This window comes from Saccostrea echinata, unplaced genomic scaffold, assembly GCF_033153115.1.
Source record: "Saccostrea echinata isolate AGI-Se365-2 ecotype Australia unplaced genomic scaffold, CSIRO_AGI_Sech_v1 ptg000037l, whole genome shotgun sequence".
NCBI lineage: Eukaryota > Metazoa > Mollusca > Bivalvia > Ostreida > Ostreidae > Saccostrea > Saccostrea echinata.
In genome coordinates, this window is record NW_026889786.1 from 3,468,740 (window position 1) to 3,489,990 (window position 21,251).

The 21,251-nt window shown below is 34.2% G+C and overlaps 1 long non-coding RNA gene across 1 annotated transcript; it reads left to right on the plus strand.

The window, feature by feature from the left end:
- Nucleotides 1–2,360: 2,360 nt before the first annotated feature.
- On the plus strand, nt 2,361–11,385 carry LOC133200258 (uncharacterized). Its single transcript, XR_009722907.1, has 4 exons — nt 2,361–2,476; nt 2,913–3,253; nt 10,821–10,882; nt 11,319–11,385. It is a non-coding gene; the product is annotated as an uncharacterized LOC133200258 (long non-coding RNA).
- Nucleotides 11,386–21,251: the final 9,866 nt, after the last annotated feature.

Here is a 21,251-nt window from a genome sequence, read left to right on the forward strand (position 1 = left end):
CAAGTCACATAACAATACCATCAATAACAATACCAGTTGATACCATCAACTCGTAAAAAAAAACTACAATCAATACAAACCTGTGAATAGGGGAATAAACACGGACCCTTGGAAACTCTGAAAAACCTTGGTAGAGCACTTGCTGTACCCGGCAATGTATCTTTGTAAGGATATTTATGAGGTTTAGGAATCCGGTATAGGGTAGATTGAACTCACCTTCTTTGATTGGAATGTTAAAAGTATTAAAGACTGAAATGTGATTTTGAAGAATTTCATCCTTGGAAAGTGAACTGTGATTATAAGTTGGATTTTTACGAGTTGATGGTATCAACTCATGTTAAGTGACTTGTAAGGGATTCCCCAGTGTATCGAAACTAATCACATTTTCGTTTGCGTACTTTGCGAACGAGTTCTTGTATAATATTGGTTTATTTAAAATTTTCATAATCTACAGAACAAGAATATGTTTCCTGATATGCTTTGACGTGTTTATGAATTTAAATATTTATTATTAATTTTATTGGAATTTGCGTCTATCCACGAGAGAAAATATTGCTAAGGATATGCGGTCAACAAAAGTGACATGTCCAAACAAAGTTTTGATTTATAAATCAATAAATGTTTTATATAATAAGTATTTTGAAAACAGATAATTTTTAAAGAAAATTCACAAAATTGACATTGTACAAACCAGGTTATTTTTTACAAGATTGACGTGCTGGTGGTATATAAATAACTAATATTCTTGCGCTGTTATGCCAATGAACAGAGCAGTTTTCCCGCACTAGTGGATGAATCATTCAACACAGATAACACTGCCTATATTTGTAAACAAAGCGAGGAGTTTGCAGTAAAGAAGATCGAAGTAAACCAATTGCTTATCTCAAACGAAAGAAATGAGCTGTACCAGTTGAACAAAACAATTTTGAAATTAAAGTTCTTATTTACTGTGCAAGTAAAAAAAAAATTCGATTACTTAAAGGGTTAGATTTTTTCAGCAGCGGACAACTCTGTGTTTCAATTTTTTTCCCCGTTAAAAACACTGTTGAGAATTCCTGTCTTCCACAATCTAGATCTGTTTCACAGCAAGCTTTAAATACAGTAGAGGTCACTTAACACGCCTGCGATTCCTTATCTCATTAATTGTCGGCACTACACTGGAAAGTGTTTTCCTTTAATATATCTAGCTGTGTTTTGCTATCAGATGCTGACCATGTGATAAAGTGAATTAATAGTACTGAAGACAATAAATAAAAACAAAAACAAAAAAATTAAATGGGGTGTTATTAATAAATTAAATGTGATATGCATATTTATAAATGTGAAGAGATTAAGAAATCAAATTAATTCAAGAGTAGATAGATCATGTAAATAGTCAATATCATGCCATTGTGATGAATTTAAAGTCTTCAGTCGAAAAGCCGAAAGAATTGAAATATTAAACGTGCATACATGTATCAATGAAAGTCAGGTAGTTGAATTCCAAGAAAGGCTAAACCGAGAGAAATGATATATAAAATGTGCATATTGTGGTGAAGTGTAAATATTTGAAAAGTGTATATAGTTTTAGTATTTTAGATTTTGTGTTTATTTGACAGGTTTAGTATTATCATCTACAAAATAATTGTGACATTATTATTTACAGGAAATTTATTTAATTTCACTTATTTATATTTCAGGAATTTATTATTTATTTAAGGTATATTATACTTTAGAAGATACAATTATTTAGGAATTACTTTAGTATAAATAAATATGTTTCCCTTATAGTATTTATAGTAATAAACTTTGAGAGGTCAGTGACCTATGAAGTGACCCATCAGTGAGATTTCATTGGTCGGGGTTTTTGGAGGGAAATCTCTTTGTGGGCAGTGTATTTTTGGTTAGAACTGGTCATACCAGTCTTTGTGTTCAAACTGAGAGGATGTCTTGATGTTCCTGATTTCATACATTTTTGGGGAGTAGCAGTTTATTTTCTTTGATTGTTTAATTCCAGAATTTCAGGTCTGTTCTTAATATTATTTTCATGTATGATTGTGATTTTGTATGTTTATGTGAAAGTGAGTGAAAAAGGTGTTTGAATGGTGAATGCAAGTTTGAGAGATTGTGTAAATGAGCAGTATAAATATTTTATCAGACATTTCACTCTAATTCAAGAATTAAATTGTATATATGTAGGACTGAGTGAAATGAATAAATAAGTCTAAAGTTGTAAAACTATTTTTTATAATTAACTTGTATAACTGTAATGTGATTAATAGTAAAATTAGGAATTTTATCTTTTGTTTCATATAATTTAAATAATTCTTCAAATTTAAAAGCATAGGTATTTTTCATTAAATAAAGCAGTTATTATTATTAAAGATTTTTAAAGCAGCTAAGGGAGATTACTCATTGTTATGCATTCCTTATAGGACTGTCACAGCTACATGTGTAACAGCTAGTATATAATCCAGACCTTTTGACCATATTAAAGGTAATTTATGTGTTTTATGTTTATGTGTTGTTCCATTATATGTATGTGTTGACAGAACTTATTTTTGAGTATTTGTCATGCATGTCTATATTTTATGTTGAATTAAATTTCATGTGTGTTATGTCCAATGCATGAAATTGTATTTGTGTTAATGTTCAATATGAAATCACATAAGATTATTTGATTTAGAATTATTTAATATCAGATAATGATTTTGATAATTATTATGATTTTTTATTTTAAATGACTAAATTAATAAAGGAAATATTTTTATGATAAATTGATCTGTGATAAAGAAGTGGTAATTATTTTTATATCAATTTAATTTAAAGAGAATATGAATTATAAAGTATGAGATTTATTATAATGATGATATACTATAATGGAGTTAAATGTGTATTTTTAGCTTGTCTAATAATTGTTATTGTTATTACAGGGTCTACTATATTATACTACTCTACTGTTACCATGGTTACTATTATTTAATAAAATACAACAATGAAGCAAGGATCAACTGCGTTTTTAAATTATTCAACGAACCCTATTACATTTTGGCGCCCAACGTGATGTTTACTGCAGTCCTGGATCATCTGATGTCGACTGGTATTTAGATCGGGATCGGAATTCAACGCTCAACACCGGAAAGTGAAAATAGCGTGTGAACCATCACAGAGATTTGACAACTTGTGTTTTCCTACTTTTCAACGCTGGAATAATTCTGTTCATCGTCGATATTCATCTCCGGAGGGATCGAGACATTAAGATGTTCTACTTCTGGTAAATATACTTAGCTGTAGTGCTATATTTACATGTAGAATAGATCTCTGCGTACGCATATTCTAAACCAGACAGAATTCTTCGTCGTCAAAGTGCACTAGTGTCAACGAATTGTGTTTACATTAGTAATCTAGGCCTATACAAAACTTACTGTATGCATACAATTACTTGCTATTCTGCAGAAACATTATTGTGTGTTTAGTGTGTATATTTGACTCTAAAGACAACATGGTAAGAGTTTGTTGTGTATTTATTTTACTTGCATAGTCATACTCGAGTTTTTGGTGTTTTCTGAATTAAGTCAAGGTCAAGGTCACGGTACCGGAAGTGTGTTTGTTTACATTTTTTCTTTCTTTCTCCCTTCATTTTTTTTGTATGTAGATAAGCCATTTATTTATTAATTTATTTTTGAAAACAAAACATTTATTAAATGAAATAAATAGGAGTATAAGTCATCAGGGATTTCAGATAGGTTGAGAGATAGTGTTGTTTGAAAGGAAACATACACACATCTTGCTTGCACACAGTTGTATTTTGTTTGAAGTTGTGATTTGAAGTTCAGTGGTTTGTTGTCCAAGGAGTTGTGTTGTTGTGTTGTATTTAGTTCTGTTTGGTGTAAGTAGGTTAAATTTCTGATCAATTTGAGTCTGGCATCAATTATCCGCATTAAGTTTTCGTAGTATCATTTAGATTGAAATATAATTAGTTATTTAGCTTGATAAGACATTTAATCAAATTTGAATTTCAGGTTTAATTTTTTTTTTTTTTCAGCATATAAATAGTCAACTTAATTAAGTCTATTTATTTAGTTTATTTAAATTTATTTAGAATTTAATTACGACTTACAACTTTATTTTGTGTTTCACGTGACTTAGTCGTGATATTGCTCGAGTGTACATGTACAACGCGTTTTCGTGTTTTGAATACACAATTATTTCAACTACAATACATCATGGCAACTGGAAAGGATCAAAAAAGCGATGAAATTGAAGGTACTGAGGAAGAGAGCCTGGAATTAAATGAATCACCAGAGAAAGGTTCCAAGGAGGATGAATACGCAAACTTGTTAAAAACCCTCAAAGAGTTAAAAGAGATGCCAAAAGTTAGCAACCCAGATGATTTGAAAATATGGATGCAAGAGTACTTGATGAAGTCTGGAGAACTATTAACTGGAGGTAAAAAGGCAGATGCCCATCCAGGAGAGAAAATAAAACATTTCACTCTTTCACCAAGTGCAATTAAAAAGGAACCACAGACTAGCATACCACCTCTCTTACCACCTCCGTTAGTTAAACCAAAGAAGCTTAAGATGAAAGGAGATAGCGATACTAGTAGTCCATTTCCTGTGTCAACTACAGAAACAGTCACTACAAGTATTCTAAAGGAACCACCAAAAATTTCTATATTCTCAGGAGGTATGAATAAGAATGAAACATCATATGACCTTTGGAGATATGAGGTCAGTTGTTTGTTGAGGGAGGAGATATATCCACGTCCATTGATACTTCAATCGATTAGACGATCTCTGAAAGGAGAAGCAGGAAGAGTTCAGATGAGGATAGGCCCTGAAGCTTCTATTGAGGAAATATTGCAGAAAATGGACAGTGTGTTTGGAGATATAGAAAAGAAAGAAGATATCCTTGCTCATTTTTACGGAGCTAGACAAAAAGAAGATGAAACCGTTACTGCGTGGAGTTGTCGCCTAGAAGACATTTTAGGCAAGGCTGTTATTCAAGGAATAGTTAGAAGGAACGCTATGGATAGTATGCTACGATCAATGTTATGGACAGGACTGAAGCCATCATTGAAAGATATCAGTGGCCACAAGTATGATGCGATAGAAGATTTTGATGATTTACGAGTAGCACTTAGACAAATTGAGATGGACCAAGTTTCAAGAGTATCCGCCATAGGAAATAAGCAAATTGCCAAATCATCTATTTCCAATGAATCAGATATGGAGGAAATCAAAGGGATGATACAACAACTCTCGGTCAGGATGGACAAATATGAATCAAAGAAACAGCCAGGAAGACAGGAAGGTCCAAATTCATCAAAACATCAATATATAAGACCAGATCAACAATTCAGACAAAGATTTCCACAAAGTAATCAATACCAACCAAGATTTCTACAACAAGAACAGCAGATTAGACAATATAGACCATTTCAATCTCAATTTAACCAGAGGAGACCACCAACACCGAGAACGCATGGCATGGATGAAGTACAGTGCTTTCGCTGTGGACAGTATGGCCATATAAAATTAGGCTGTAGAGTGAAAATTGACCACACACGCAGGAATTTAAACATGAAGAAGCCTATGGAACAGGGCCGCCGATAGGCTTAAATTATGCACTAGGTCCTACAAACAGAGTGCCAGCAGGATTAACTGGTGAGCCTACAGAAGCAGAAATATTTATCAACCATCAACCTGTTAAATGTTTGCTAGATACTGGATCAACAGTCTCCACAGTATCAGAAAATTACTACAGAAAAAATTTAAAGGATACAAAATTACAAGATTTGACACACATTTTAGACATTGAATGCGCAAGTGGAGAAAAGCTTCCTTATTTAGGCTACATTGAACTTGAAATCCAAATTCCAGATTTACAGGAAAATTTTCCCATACTTCTTCTTGTGACACCAACTAGCAACTACAGTTCAGAGGTTCCCATTTTACTAGGCACCAATATTCTTCTGACCATCATGGATAAACTCAAAGAACAACATGGCAACAAATATCTACAAAATTCTAAATTGAGAACATCATGGTATTTGGCTTTTAGATGCATCACAATTCGGGAAAAAGAGCTCAACAGGAATAACAACACTTTGGCTTTGATCAGAAATACATCTCATCATCCGATAATTATTCAGCCAAATTCAGTCATGGAAATTCCAGGAGAAATGTACAAACAAATTCCTTACTTCAATACAACATGTATACTACAATCATCAGAAGACTCCTACTGCTATCAGGATTTAGATGTGGAACCGCAGCTGATAGATTATGACTTCAATGCCAAACAAATCATCAATGTCTGCGTTTCAAATGTGACAACGAGAACAATCAACATCCCACCTAGAGCAGTCATCTGCGAAGTACAACCTGTCACAATAGAAGAAATGCCACAGAAAATTGAGACGGCAGATATAGATGTCATGAAGAAAATTACCATTATGAAATCAAAGTTATCAGATGAAGAATATCAGAGAGGAAAACAACTCATAGAGTCATTCAGAGATATATTTTCCACCAGTGACAGTGATATAGGACATACAGATCAGGTCACACATAGAATTGATTTACTGGATGAGAAACCATTTAAACAACGATATCGGAGTATACCACCATCCATGTACAATGAAGTCAAGAAACATATACAACAACTTTTAACAACAGGCATGATTAGACCTTCCCATAGTCCTTGGGCATCCAATGTTGTTCTGGTGAGAAAGAAAAATGGAACACTAAGGCTATGTGTGGATTACAGACAACTTAACAAGATCACTAAGAAAGACAGCTATGCTTTACCAAGAATGGAAGAAATTTTCAATTGTTTAGAGGGCAGCAAGTACTTCAGTATTATTGATATGAAAAGTGGATACCATCAGATAGAGATCAAAGAGAGCCACAAAGAAAGGACAGCATTCACAGTTGGCCCTTTAGGATTTTTCGAGTACGAGAGAATGCCGTTCGGACTAACAAATGCACCGGCAACTTACCAACGCATGATGGAGAATATTCTACACGATTACCATCTGAACATATGCTGCATATTTATTGACGACATCATTATATTTGGAAGAACATTTGAAGAACATCTAGAAAACATAGAGAAAGTACTTACTAGGATACAACAGGCCAATCTGAAGTTATCACCAGAAAAGTGCAGTTTCTTCAAGGACAAGGTAAGGTATATAGGACATATTGTTTCATCCGAGGGTATTGAAATCGATCCGGAAAAGACAGAAAAAGTCAACAAATGGCCTACACCGAAAAATCCAGAGGAGGTAAGAAAGTTCATTGGTTTTGTAGGATACTACAGAAGATTTATCAAAGATTTTAGCAAGGTAAGTAAGCCGCTTACAGATCTTATGCCAACTCCACAGAAGCAGAAAACTAAGAAAGCAAACAGAAAGAAATGGGAATGGGGAGAAAAACAGGAAGAAGCCTTTAGAACTTTGAAACATCACTTAACATCCGCACCAATTCTGGCATATGCTGACAGCCATTCTCCGTTTGAGCTTCATACCGATGCATCCGGAGTAGGACTTGGAGCAGTTTTGTATCAGCAACAGGATGGAATGAAGCGAGTAGTGGCATATGCAAGCAGAGGACTGACAAAGTCAGAGGCTAAATACCCCCCACATAAATTGGAATTTCTTGCCATGAAATGGGCCATATGTGACAAATTTAAGGACTATCTTTATGGACAGGATTTTACAGTGCTGACAGATAACAACCCAATGACGTACGTGCTAACGACAGCCAAATTAGATGCCACAGGACACCGATGGCTTGCCGCATTATCAGCATTTAATTTCAACATCTTGTATAGACCAGGGAAGAAGAACAATGACGCTGATGGACTTAGTAGAATCTCACCACCTGTAAACATGGAGTCAATATCATCAGATTCAGTCAAGGCTATCTGTAACTCAAGGATTTCTGGACCTTACATTGAAAACTTGTCAACATCAGTAAATTTAGAAGAGGATGGAACAGTTACAATGGACAAAGAGATAATAGACTGGACAAAAGCACAGAAGGTAGACCCAGAATTAGACAAAATAATTCATTTCGTTAAGTTAGGCAGAAAACCAACAGTTGCAGAAATTGGACCATCACCTTACATCAGACAATTTCATCATCTTAAATTGCAGAATGATATTTTGTACAGAGAGGTTATCTACAATGAGGAAAACAAGAAACAGCTAGTTCTACCATCAGATCATATAAATACAGTATTGAAAGCACTACACAATGATATGGGACACCCTGGGAAAGATAGAACATTATCATTAGTACGAGAGCGATTTTACTGGCCAGGAATAGACAGAGATGTAGAAGACTGGATACATTCATGTGGAAGATGTGTTAAGAGAAAAACACCAGTAAACCAGAGAGCTCCACTGATAAGCATCGAGACCTGTTTTCCTTTACAACTTGTCTGTATGGATTTCCTGAGCCTGGAAAAATCTAAAGGAGGACAAGAGAACATACTCATCATAACTGACCATTTTACTCGCTATGCACAAGCCATTCCAACTCACAATCAAACAGCTAAAACAACAGCAAGAGCTTTATTTGAGAACTTCATAGTACATTACGGGATACCAGAAAGGATACACTCGGATCAAGGAACCAACTTTGAAAGTGCCATTATAAAAGAACTCTGCATATTAACAGGAATGAAGAAATCTAGAACGACCAGTTACCACCCCATGGGAAACGGCATGTGCGAAAGATTCAACAGAACACTTCTAAATATGTTGGGAACATTGGAAAAAGAAAAGAAAAATGACTGGAAATCATATGTACCATCACTTGTTCATGCATACAATTGTACAAAACACGAAACTACAGGAGTATCACCTTATTTTTTAATGTTCGGGAGGAATCCGAGACTACCGATAGACGTTGCCTTTGGGATAAGAAAAGAAAATCAAGAATCCAAGACCAAATACATAAGTGACTTAAGGGAAAGACTTGCTAGCGCATATCAATTAGCAGAAAAAAATGCAAAAGAAGCACAGATGAGACAAAAGACAACATACGACATTAAGGCAAGAGGAATATCTTTACAAAAAGGAGACAGGGTTTTAGTTAAAATTTTGGCATTCGAAGGAAAACATAAAATTTCAGACAAGTGGGAGGATACCCCTTATGTAATACTAGAGCAACCCAACAAAGACATCCCAGTTTATACAGTTATTAGAGAAGATGGATCAGGAAAGAAAAGAAATTTACATAGAAATTTACTTTTACCTATTGGTTATTTATCAGAATCAACAAATTTTCCATCACAGGACAAACCCATCCCTAAGCCACGAACCAGGCTGACAAGGAAGAAAGAAATCACAGATAGAGAGAATTCAGTGACTGATTCCCAGTCAATTTCTGAGTCTTCTTCTGAAGATGAAACATATGAGGTTAAAACATCAGTCAGGACGAGAAAATTTTTAAAGAAGGATGAGAAGGATAATGCTGATCAGCAGATTACAACAGAGAAACCACAGGTTACACCAGAGAAACCACAGATTATAGAAGAAAAATCACAGGATATCCAAGAAAACGAAGAGATTATACAGGAGAATGAAGAGATTATACAAGAGAACAAAGAAGTAGTACAAGACAATCAGGAAGATGCTAAAGAACCTAAGGAGACAGAAACTGAAGATGTTCAGGAAGAGGTACCCTTACCTGAAACATCCGTACAATTACGAAGATCGCAAAGGGTAAGAAAACCACCAGAGTGGTATTCTTCAGGCAAGTATATAACAAAGTCATTGGTGCAGTCACCATGGGAGGAAAAAATAAATTGTATACAAAGTCTTGTTTCTAATACCAATTTATTTTCAGGGATGGAGAAAGATGTAGCAGCAACTATACTTAACATAATTGACCACGGTTAGAATGACGAGGACGTCATTTGCCACCTGGGGGGAATATGTGGTGAAGTGTAAATATTTGAAAAGTGTATATAGTTTTAGTATTTTAGATTTTGTGTTTATTTGACAGGTTTAGTATTATCATCTACAAAATAATTGTGACATTATTATTTACAGGAAATTTATTTAATTTCACTTATTTATATTTCAGGAATTTATTATTTATTTAAGGTATATTATACTTTAGAAGATACAATTATTTAGGAATTACTTTAGTATAAATAAATATGTTTCCCTTATAGTATTTATAGTAATAAACTTTGAGAGGTCAGTGACCTATGAAGTGACCCATCAGTGAGATTTCATTGGTCGGGGTTTTTGGAGGGAAATCTCTTTGTGGGCAGTGTATTTTTGGTTAGAACTGGTCATACCAGTCTTTGTGTTCAAACTGAGAGGATGTCTTGATGTTCCTGATTTCATACATTTTTGGGGAGTAGCAGTTTATTTTCTTTGATTGTTTAATTCCAGAATTTCAGGTCTGTTCTTAATATTATTTTCATGTATGATTGTGATTTTGTATGTTTATGTGAAAGTGAGTGAAAAAGGTGTTTGAATGGTGAATGCAAGTTTGAGAGATTGTGTAAATGAGCAGTATAAATATTTTATCAGACATTTCACTCTAATTCAAGAATTAAATTGTATATATGTAGGACTGAGTGAAATGAATAAATAAGTCTAAAGTTGTAAAACTATTTTTTATAATTAACTTGTATAACTGTAATGTGATTAATAGTAAAATTAGGAATTTTATCTTTTGTTTCATATAATTTAAATAATTCTTCAAATTTAAAAGCATAGGTATTTTTCATTAAATAAAGCAGTTATTATTATTAAAGATTTTTAAAGCAGCTAAGGGAGATTACTCATTGTTATGCATTCCTTATAGGACTGTCACAGCTACATGTGTAACAGCTAGTATATAATCCAGACCTTTTGACCATATTAAAGGTAATTTATGTGTTTTATGTTTATGTGTTGTTCCATTATATGTATGTGTTGACAGAACTTATTTTTGAGTATTTGTCATGCATGTCTATATTTTATGTTGAATTAAATTTCATGTGTGTTATGTCCAATGCATGAAATTGTATTTGTGTTAATGTTCAATATGAAATCACATAAGATTATTTGATTTAGAATTATTTAATATCAGATAATGATTTTGATAATTATTATGATTTTTTATTTTAAATGACTAAATTAATAAAGGAAATATTTTTATGATAAATTGATCTGTGATAAAGAAGTGGTAATTATTTTTATATCAATTTAATTTAAAGAGAATATGAATTATAAAGTATGAGATTTATTATAATGATGATATACTATAATGGAGTTAAATGTGTATTTTTAGCTTGTCTAATAATTGTTATTGTTATTACAGGGTCTACTATATTATACTACTCTACTGTTACCATGGTTACTATTATTTAATAAAATACAACAATGAAGCAAGGATCAACTGCGTTTTTAAATTATTCAACGAACCCTATTACAATATCAATTAAAGTCAAGTAATTATATCTATTTCACGAGTGACTAAACCAAACGAAATGTCATATAAAATGCTCATTTCAGTTAAAATTCAAGAAGTGAATTTCAAGAGTAGCTAAATCAAGAAAATTAAAATATCAAATGTGCATGCAAATTTTGAAAGACAAGGAGTTGAATTTCAATGGAAACAAAATCAATAAAATTGAATTATGTAATATATATATATATATATATATATATATATATATATATATATATATATATATATATATATATAAAGCATTAAAAACCAACAACACTGTATATCCTAAGTGTCGGATCTACTAAGTAGATACAAGGTCACGGATGGAAATTTATATAAAGCACTAAAAATGACCAACGACACGAACAATAATAATTGTCAAATTTTCGGGACAACCTGTCCCTTCCTCAGGACAAAGAAAAAAGTTAAGAAGTCATAAAAACAAAGGAAATAGAGAAGCAAAAACAACTAGCACTACTACTAAACTACCAAACACTAAATATTTACAATGTTACATGTTTAATTTGGAGTTTATAAACAGTTGTGAACAAAGAAATCCGGAGCGCTATGAATTGCGTCCGGTCTATCGGGTGTAGTCTGGTGAAGTGTGATTTACATAATTGAACGAATTAATTATCGCTAATTAATTACGGCCAACAGTAAATCGTACATTGTCTTATTCTCTCAGAATAGCGTAACTCTATACATGATAAAAAGAAATTAAAGAAAAATAATATGGAAGGACAATTTTGAAATATGAATTTGGATATATTATAAATTTGGAAATCGGAAAAATGAAATAAACAAAAATGTGAGCTGTAAATATTTGGGTAGGTTGTTCCAGGATTACTAATGCGAATTAACGGTAAAGTTTACACTATATAGAGAGAATGAACTTGTTTGTTACAATCCGGGATTGGGTCTAGTTCACGTTCATCCTGGTGAAGTCATTAAGTTTGTTAATACCATTAGGGCGGAATGACTTCAGTCTGTGCATCCAGAACTTTTCCTTGTCTTTTCTCTGCGCGTCTGTCCATCTTGGATTATGGTCAATAACCACTACTGTCATGTCCTCCCATTTGTGACCTTCAAGGTTGAAATGTTCCCCAACGGGTTCATTGAGTTTTTTGGTCCTAATGGTAGAACGGTGATTATTGACTCTCCTGCGGAGATCTCCTGTTTCACCAACATACTGTTCGGAGCAAACTTTGCAACTGATGAGATAAATGCAGTTGTCTGTTTGACAGGACAAATTCCCTAGTATTTTGTAGCTGCGGCCTGTAACGGGGCTGTTAAAACTGTCTGTGTCAGAGCTGTACTTACAGAGAAGACATCTTCTGTCAGAGCAAGTTTTAAAGCCCCCGTTAGGTAATGGATTGTCCAATCTGGTTCTTACTACCATGTCCTTCAGGTTCCTCGGGCGTCTGTATGCAGCCAATGGGGGCTCCTTAAAGACCTCTGCCATTCGTTTATTTGAGTGGAGAATTGGCAGATTCTTTTGAAGGATACCGCTGAGGTTCTTAAGGACGGGATGGTATGTGGTTACCAGAGGGACCCTGCCGCTATTGTCTTTTTCCTTGTAGCGTAATAGGTTTTGCCTGTCATGTTCCGCAATCTCATCAATAGCAGTTTGTACGGTGCGGGCATTGTAGCCTCTCTTGCATAAGTGGGACTTAAGGAGACCGCTTTGTTCTTGATATAAGGCAGGGGATGAACAGATGCGCCGAATTCTGGTGGCTAGACCCTTAGGCACACCCTTAAATGTGTGTGGGGGATGACAGCTAGTTGGCATAAGATACAGATGGGAATCTGTGGGTTTCGTGTGGAGACTGAACTCGATTTCACCATCAGTCAGGGTAGATGTAGTATCTAGGAATATGTTTTTCGAATTAGATACGTCTACTGTAAATTTGATAGACTGATGAAAGGTGTTGGCAAACGAAATGAATGCCTCGAGGCTCTCGCGACTTTCCACCCACTTCATCTCTATATCATCAATGAAACGCAACCAGCTAAGGGGCCTAAATGGTGCTTGAAGTAGCAAGTTGCGTTCCAGTCTGCCCATGAAAATATTGGCATAAGATGGTGCCATTTTCGTACCCATAGCAGTGCCATTAACCTGCAGGTAATGTTCTCCATTAAACATGAAGTTGTTATACTTGAGAACATGTTCAAGGAGCTTGGCAAGGGACTCGGTAGAAGGAATTTGTATGGATCTACTATCCCAGACTTCTCTACAGGCTTCGATACCCTCATCGTGCGGAATATTGGTGTACAAAGATGTGACGTCCATAGTCACGAGAAGGGTATGATCTGGAAGGCCAGTAGAGGGCGTCTTGTTAATGTAGTCCGTGGTGTCCTTGAGATAGGATGGCAAATTCTCTACGTGTGGACGGAGATGTAAATCGATGTATTCAGAAATTTTCTCCGTGGGGTGTCCAATTGCGCTAACTATAGGGCGACCTGGCATACCTTCTTTGTGTATCTTAGGAAGCAGATAAAATTGTCCTGGTCTACAGTCAATAGGATTGAGTGTCTCATAGACGTTGATACCAATCTCGTTTTTCTCAAACATTTCGTCAAGAGTTTTGGTGATGGCGGTGGAGAATTCTTTAGTAGGGTCAGAGTCCAGTTTCTTATAGAAACGTTCGTCTGAGAGTTGTCTGTGGGCCTCCGCCATGTACGTCTCTTTATCAAGCACTACTACTGTAGAGCCTTTGTCTGCTTTCTTGATTACAATGTCATCCCGATTCTTTAATGATTGTAAGGCGGATCTCTCTTCCTTACTCAAATTGTCGGGAGCCTTGTCTGGCATTGAAAGGAGTTTCTCTATGTCTGACTCAACGGCGTCAATATACGACTCAAGGGCTCCGCATTTGCCCGGTGCAGGTTCCCAGTCACTTTTTGGCCGATAGAGTTTGTGTTCCTCTAGGTCGTGCAATTGTGGCTGAGAAGAGTCATATGAGTCAACTTCGGAGTTTTTTCTAGAAAAATGCTCCTTCAACCGAAGTCTCCGAAAGAAAGCTCGGGTGTCCTCTCTGACTTGTTTTTCGTCGACCTCATGTGGCGTGGGACAGAAATTCAGCCCCTTGGAAAGAAGTGAGGTCTCCGATTCGGAGAGAGGAACACTAGATCTATTGAGCACTGGGCAGACGTCAGGAGTTTGTGAGGGTCCGTCCCTTGCGATTGTCGTTAAGCGCTTGAAGCGTCTCGAGCGGGGCTTACGTGTTTTGTTAACTCGGACCTCTGATCGGTTGTTCCTGGTCTGTGGAACACTGTCTCGGAGAAATTTCTTTCTTTGAGTCTTGTTGAGTTCATTTGTTAGGGCCATATTATAGGTGTCAATAATATTATGGGCTTCAAGATCAAGATCAGCTTGGGACATGCTATCAGTGAGGGATGATTCTAAGGAAGTGATATCACTCTCAAATTGTCCTAACTTGTGGATATCCCAAGAAAGACAGAGTGACATCAATTGTTTAGAACACCTCTTTGTAATATCTTCCCAACGTTCTTGAAAGCGTTTGGAGATCGGCCCTATGTTAGGCGTGACATTAATCTGGAAACCTTTAGGTATAATGTCACACTCTAAGTAGGTCTGTAAATTCGAGACCCGGTGTTCAGTTTTGATTGATTTTTGGTGTTGTTTCTTCAGAAGTTTGAATGTTGGATTACTTTTTATAGACATGTTTAAAAGGAAATAAACAGGTAATTGCCTAAAGAATATGACTAATTTTTAAACTGTAGCCGTGTGAAGTCGAAGATTCAACGAACGATTGCACTATTTTCTTGATACGTAGGAGATAACTCGTACAAGAATTCAAAAAAATAAAAACAAATGCTACATGAATAAAATTTTGAAGAGAAGAGTGGAAAGAACTAAATTGCAAGAGTGGAATACAAATAAATAACCAGAAAATCAAACGATGATAGAAATAAACAAAAATGAATGATAGGTGCAGAGAATTAGAATAGAGAAATAATGGATATACGGGTGGATCTGAGACGATACAGTTGGCGAAAAAAGGATATAAAAAGCACTAAAAACCAACAACACTGTATATCCTAAGTGTCGGATCTACTAAGTAGATACAAGGTCACGGATGGAAATTTATATAAAGCACTAAAAATGACCAACGACACGAACAATAATAATTGTCAATAATCACCGTTCTACCATTAGGACCAAAAAACTCAATGAACCCGTTGGGGAACATTTCAACCTTGAAGGTCACAAATGGGAGGACATGACAGTAGTGGTTATTGACCATAATCCAAGATGGACAGACGCGCAGAGAAAAGACAAGGAAAAGTTCTGGATGCACAGGCTGAAGTCATTCCGCCCTAATGGTATTAACAAACTTAATGACTTCACCAGGATGAACGTGAACTAGACCCAATCCCGGATTGTAACAAACACGTTCATTCTCTCTATATAGTGTAAACTTTACCGTTAATTCGCATTAGTAATCCTGGAACAACCTACCCAAATATTTACAGCTCACATTTTTGTTTATTTCATTTTTCCGATTTCCAAATTTATAATATATCCAAATTCATATTTCAAAATTGTCCTTCCATATTATTTTTCTTTAATTTCTTTTTATCATGTATAGAGTTACGCTATTCTGAGAGAATAAGACAATGTACGATTTACTGTTGGCCGTAATTAATTAGCGATAATTAATTCGTTCAATTATGTAAATCACACTTCACCAGACTACACCCGATAGACCGGACGCAATTCATAGCGCTCCGGATTTCTTTGTTCACAACTGTTTATAAACTCCAAATTAAACATGTAACATTGTAAATATTTAGTGTTTGGTAGTTTAGTAGTAGTGCTAGTTGTTTTTGCTTCTCTATTTCCTTTGTTTTTATGACTTCTTAACTTTTTTCTTTGTCCTGAGGAAGGGACAGGTTGTCCCGAAAATTTGACAATTATTATTGTTCGTGTCGTTGGTCATTTTTAGTGCTTTATATATATATATATATATATATATATATATATATATATATATATATATATATATATATATATATATATATATATTAATGAAAGTAAAAAATATGAATAAATTTCAAGACTGGCTTAATCACAAGAATTGAAACATATTGATGTGCATTGAAAATGTCAAATTATTTGTCAATACATGTACATGTATAAGAAAACAGTGAAAATATTCAATGAGCATGTTTATGAAAAAAATCAATTTGCGCTATTTGTAAGTATTAATTCCCTACTTGTAATACTAATGATTTGACCAATTAGTTTGAGATATATGTGTTTAAAGCTTTTTCTTGTTTTTTTTTTTTTGTTTTTTTTTTTGTCTATTTAGGAGTTGTTTTAGTTCTTTAATGATTTTACAACAGTTGTACCATTTTTCCTACTTGAAATTTCTAGTTACTTGATATATAATATTTCTGTCAAATGATATTGAGTGCCCAAAAACTGTTCCCGGTAGTTTTAATGATGATATTCTGAACTCCGTGACCATTTCAATGATGGTATCCTTTAATATTTTGTAAAAATACAAATTACTTTAATTTAAATGCAAGCTACATTGTCATTTTACAAAAAAATCCCAAAACTAATTAGTATTACACTGTATTTGTTTTCTATGTTTAAAGGTTCGATTTCTGATAAATTATCATACATTCCAGTAGATATTAAAAAAATAAAATATACGTCTTAAAAATACATGATAGAAAAGTCGTAAATAAAATGATATAATTTTATTTATCAAAGAAAACAAAAAGAAAAGATTTTAAAGTGATAGTTTTCATCATTGCACATAATATCACATAATCCAAATATGGATTAGAGAACTCAACTCATTTAAACATTATATAATCAATACCATCAACTCGTAGTAGTACTTTCAGTACTTTGATTAGATGTAGATTTAAAACTAAATTCTTCTATAATATATGTACATTTATAATTATAATGAGCCTTACAAACAAAGACGATATTGTTACAAGCCTTGTCGGCTGTAACCATAACATATTGTTCATATGTATTTTTTTTCTAATTCTTTTTTCTAATTCTAGTGAAAACGTAAGGATAGATAGTTCGCATATTGCCTTTAACCTTTCTAACACAATTCTTTATTATATTTCTAAAACATTTAATCCATTCTGACAAAGTGTTCAGGTCTTCCCCTTCATATTTCGCCCAACGTCTGGTATAATCCTACACAGAATTCATAATAGAAATGAAGTTCTGTCGCCGATTGAAGGATCGGGGTTCCCTGTGTTTAGGACTTTTAAAATTATTGTTTTAGGTCGTCATTTTCAGCTATATAACGTCATCAATAATGACGTGTTCAGCGGGAATATAGTTGAAAGAAGAGCAACAAAAACAAAAACAAAAAACAAAAACGAACAAAAAAAAAAAAAAACAAGAACACTTTAGAGGATTTTGTTTTAGATGTTCAATGTCTAGGCAATGCAAGGTTTGTTTATAATTGAAACGTTTGGGAACATCTGTAGGAAATGCAGAGTGTAGACTTCAACTTGAAATATAGTGGAACGCAAGGCTGAACCTTTTTTATGATTACTTAAGTTACACTTGAATGATATGATGCATACTGTAGAGTAGAAGGATGATATCAAATCCAATCTGCAAACATTGAAGCCCTTGCTGTTGTGGCAACGAAGGAGTACGTGTGTGAGGGTGTGAGTGGGTGTGTAAAAACGAGACATCTTTCATGCATCCTCTTCAGTAATTGTACCAAAGAGAGGCTTTGATGGTATTCACACTATAACGGTAAAACTGTCACCGACTTTTTGAATAAGAAAAATAACTCTTACGAATGAACATTTAATGGTGTATGATGTATTGTTCCTTTTTCATAGTTATAATCAATATAACAGCTTAGTTACTAGTAATAATCACACACACAAACACCCATATATAAATAACGTAAATAACAGCTTTTTAGTTACTAGAAATAATCACACACACACACACACACACACACACGTGTGGGGGTGTTTTTGTTTTCCATATGCAACAATACTGAATGCAAATGAGCAAAAAATCTTATTTCTTCTTTCCCTTAAATTGATTTATATGAGAGGCGATTGCATTACCTTTGGAAAAGATCTGGAAACAATATATATAAATGCTTGATTATTTTCAATGAATAGAATAGAAAAATAAAATACCGTTTGTTTTAACTACAAGAATCTTGACTAGTTGCAAATACAATTCGGGTGAGCATGGTAATCCAACAATTACAGCTCATGCAAGTACATATGTACTATAAATCACTTTTTATTTTCCCATAATTACACGAGACCTTCTTTGTTGCTTAAATAACAATCTCAAATATTTAAAATAACAATAACCAAAATTCGATAAGTTTTCGATCGCTTATAAATACCAAATAACTATCTCGAGAATATAAGGTACAGCGAGCTAAAATTAACTACAGTATAATTTGTCCAAACCGGACACCAACGGTTCCATGAAATTAGGCCGGATTAGACAGAATCCCGAGTGCAGGAAAAACGCAGGAATATATTTGAAATTTATTTCCGTTGTTTTATTAACACGTTTAATGCACATGTTGGAAAACTTATATAAATCATTTGATATTTATGGAGTCTAAAATTATTCAAAAGTATCGCATGACTTACTGTCAATTTTTCTTTTTCATTCACAAAGTTTGAGACTTTCAACGTGAAATATTGACGGAGTAAAAATCTACAGACACGTGGATATCAAGTGTGGGTTCTGCAAGTCGGAAAGCGCATTCAACTTAACCGTAAACACAATTATTTACGATTTGATAATTATTGAATTGACATTTTAATTTTTATGCAAACATTTACGCCTTCCCTTCAATGTTATGGCGCCATTTTGAAATAAGAGTTTCGATCCCGATTTATATTTTGATTTGCAAATCGTGTACCTATATTGTCATTGATTTTATGTCATACTCATTGCTGTGTGAGCAAGTTAAACATGTAAGCATCTACTTGTAACTTAACTTTATACTTCTTAAAGCGGGTTGTGTCACCGCCGCGTTTCAGTTCGTTTAATGACATTTACATGTTAGCACGTCTACCACGAAAGGTGTTAATTGCATGGAAGTGACCTACATGTAGGTTATTCTGCGTGGCCGGATTAGAGGAAATAATTACCGTTAATTAAGAGTAGTTGGGACCAATTTTACCATTCGGAATACAGAATAGACAGTATCCGGACTACACGGAATTTTTTATAATACATTTGTTAAAGAAGTCCACGGGACTAAAATTTATAGCCGAGATGGACAAAATTCCGGAGTACTCAAAGTCCGGATTAGACAAATTTTACTGTATATTGCGAATGTAAGGTACCGCTAAAATGAAAATCTCGCGAAAATAAGGTACCGATAAAATTCACTATCTCGAGAATATAAGACACAGCTAAAATGGTAATCTACTGTATCACCTGAAAGTCATGAAAAAATCAAATAATGTAAATCAGCACATATACCAATAGGATTAAAGCAGCCCCCCAAAATTGAAACTACTCAATCTGGTGCAAGTTCACTGTCTTTTATAACAGTCTTAATCATTTCCTTCAGCAGGGAATATCGTCTTGGAGGTAGGTACTGTTTGGAATCGACGTATTCCCGTCTGAGCATGCGCAGTCTGTTGTGTGCCTGTTTAAATCTGCTGTCGTAACATTGTATGTGGTGGATAAGTTCTTCATTCTGAACTTCTATTTCTGTTTTATGCATGTTTGAAACTTCTATAAAATGATGAATAAAAAACAGTTCTAATCAGTAATTACGTATCTTTTACAATGCACAGTCATAAAACAGAAATTTCTTATTTCTCCAAATGTTATTTTCCCTGCTGTAAGAAAACTCTTAGCCGCATTATTCATTAACATTTCAAAATGAGTCGACTATACTGTACATAAAAACATTAGGTTTATGAAAAGCTGTGTCTTCGTTGTACTAGTATCTAATATTAACACACCTCTCTCGTGTTGTGCAGTCCTCTTCATCAACGCAGCTAATTCCCGACTACTTTCCTGAAATCCGATGGCTCCACGAAGGATAGGTTCAGATATATCTGAAAGACAACAATTACTATATCTCTACTGATTTTCTACTGTATAAAAGCTGATTCCCTGAAAATCACCGTAAAAAGACTGATTCACTGCAAAAAGGTGCGTCAGTTTGATGAACTGATACACACCTATTGGAAGAACTAGCAATTTCTTTCAATCATATGAAAAACTCCAATATGTTCCAAATAAAATCGTGAATATTCATAACGCAGCTCAGTAAAGAGGTGGGGCCTAATTTATACGGGATATGAATTACTTTTATAATGCGCAGTGAGAGCTAGGCGGATCATGTGACTTTGTCGCAGTGTAACAAGTCGAGCGGACCCTTGTCACAAAATAAAAACTCCTTTGTCAGGCATAACAAGTTTTTATTAGGATGGCAACAATCAAGAACAATAACAACGAATGAGATGCTGACCATTCAGACAATAGGTGACCCGGAGAAAAAAAAAAGGGGGGGTGAACTTGTCTTGCGACTACATTACACAGTTAATTTATTGTTATAACTAGTATCTGCAAACAACTCCTTGTTCTCGAACTCAAGGTAAAACAACTTTGCGTAATTAATTGCGTAAAAATAATTGTAAATTTAATAATTCAACAAGCGACGATCCGGACAGTCCCTAACTATTTGGGAAATCCAAATAAACTATCTCTGTACTAAACTATTAGACATGCCTAATATTAAACTCTAATGCCACTTAACTTATGAAGAAAATATGCGT